The sequence below is a fragment of the Ovis canadensis genome, chromosome 2 (assembly GCF_042477335.2).
Source record: "Ovis canadensis isolate MfBH-ARS-UI-01 breed Bighorn chromosome 2, ARS-UI_OviCan_v2, whole genome shotgun sequence".
Taxonomy (NCBI): domain Eukaryota; kingdom Metazoa; phylum Chordata; class Mammalia; order Artiodactyla; family Bovidae; genus Ovis; species Ovis canadensis.
In genome coordinates this window covers 122,851,721-122,853,623 of record NC_091246.1, presented here as the reverse complement: position 1 = coordinate 122,853,623, position 1,903 = coordinate 122,851,721, and the positions used below count along the sequence as shown (strand labels likewise).

The following is a 1,903-nucleotide window of genomic DNA, read 5'->3' as shown; positions in this document are numbered from 1 at the left end:
CTCCATCACCGTAAAACCTGAGACTGCAAGCCACAGGCAGAGCAGTCCTCCTGGGTTCCCTTACCCTGCTGCTCTCTGCTCAGTCACCCCTTCCCAGTGAGTCTCATGCTTTGTCAGCACGTGTGTCTCCCCTGACAACTCATTTCTGAATGTTAGACAAGAATCTATTCTCAGGCCCTGGAAAGGGTCTCCCTCCCTGCAAAAACAGCACTACAATGTTACACTTTACCATGTTTTTTCTCCAGCTTTGTTGAAATATAATTGACATGTAACATTGCATTGGTTTCAGGTGTACAGCATAATGATTAGATATATGTATCTATTACAAAATGAACACTATGAAAGGTCTAGTTAACATCCATCACCACAGGCAGTTACATTTTTTCCCTTGTGATAAGAATTTTTAAAATCTACTTTTTTTTAGCAACTTTCAAATATATTAAACAGTATTGTTAACTATAGTCACCATGCTGTAAAGTTACATCCCTAGGACTTACCTTTTTTTTTTTTTTTTTTTAAATTCTTGACTGCAGTGGGTCTTTGCTGCAAAGCACAGGCTCTCGGGCATGCGGCCTTCAGCAGTTGTGGCTCACGGGCTCTAGAGCATGGGCTCAGTAATTGTAGTGAGCAGGCCTAACTGCCCCATGTCATGCGGGATCTTCCCCCATCTTCAGCCAGGGATCCAACCTGTGTCCCCTACACTGGCAGGAGAATTCTTAACGACTAGACTACCAGGGAAGTCCCAGGACTTAATGGATGTTTATACCTTTTAACCCTCTTCACCCAATTTCCCCTCTCCCAACACTTTACTAATTTTTGACCTAAAGATTCTTCACCTGTGACCAAAGTAGCTAAATACTCATCACTGTCAGAATATTGGCCCTTTGAAACTATCAAGGACTCCAAAGCTCTACCTACAGTGGAGGTGTACCCCCCGGAGGGAGGCGGCATGGCTCAAGCGTTCGTCAACAGCAAGATCCAGCCTGGGAAGGTGGTCGTGTTCATCAAGCCCACCTGCCCCTACTGCAGAAAGACTCAGGAGCTTCTCAGCCAACTGCCCTTCAAACAAGGGCTTTTGGAATTTGTCGATATTACAGCCGCCAGTAACACCAGTGAGATTCAAGATTACTTGGAGCAGCTCACTGGAGCCAGAACGGTACCTCGAGTCTTCATTGGTCAAGAGTGCATAGGTGGATGCACTGATCTAGTAAATATGCACAAGAGAGGGGAACTGTTGACACGGCTAATGCAAATTGGAGCCCTGCAATAATTACAGAGCAGACCCAGGCTGATATCCCCCTTGAGGACAGGATGGCATTGCAGATAATGACAGCAGTTCCTGGAGGATGGACCTGGGGTGACTGTACCCAGTTACAGCAACTGTTTACTGAAATATGTTAACCTCAATAAAAGGGGAAGGGAAGTCAACAGCTTCTTTTGACTCAGTATTAAAAATGGACCAACTTGCCCAAAATAACAGGTCTGATGGATGTCTTGGGTTTCTTGTGGATTGGCCCTTTGGGTTCCCAGGGACCATGACAAGATATGCTTAGGATTCACTCACTGACCCAAAAGATGGTCCTTCTCTTTGGCACATGTTCTTACCAAGGGTCTCCTCGAGCTGGGATGCCTCTACCTCCAACACCTGTGTTTCTCAACCAAGTGTATCTCAGGCCCCCAAGCACGAAGCTAGAGTTGGTTTTCTGCTACTGCCTGAAAATTATTTTGTTGAGTTTGATGTCCTAGAATTTGCGTTATGAAATCAACAGGCATTTTGAGTGTGCTTTTTCAGAAGGTGTCTTCCCAGGCCACCATCTCCAACCCACCCCACCCCTTTCTGCTTTGAGAGTCACTGCTGTGAACCACTGCCCTGAACCCTGACAACTCACAGATCTCACAGGAA

The 1,903-nt window shown here is 45.8% G+C and overlaps 1 pseudogene; it reads left to right on the top strand.

The window, feature by feature from the left end:
• Positions 1-911: 911 nt before the first annotated feature.
• LOC138432741 (glutaredoxin-1 pseudogene) lies at positions 912-1,477 on the top strand (annotated as a pseudogene).
• Positions 1,478-1,903: the final 426 nt, after the last annotated feature.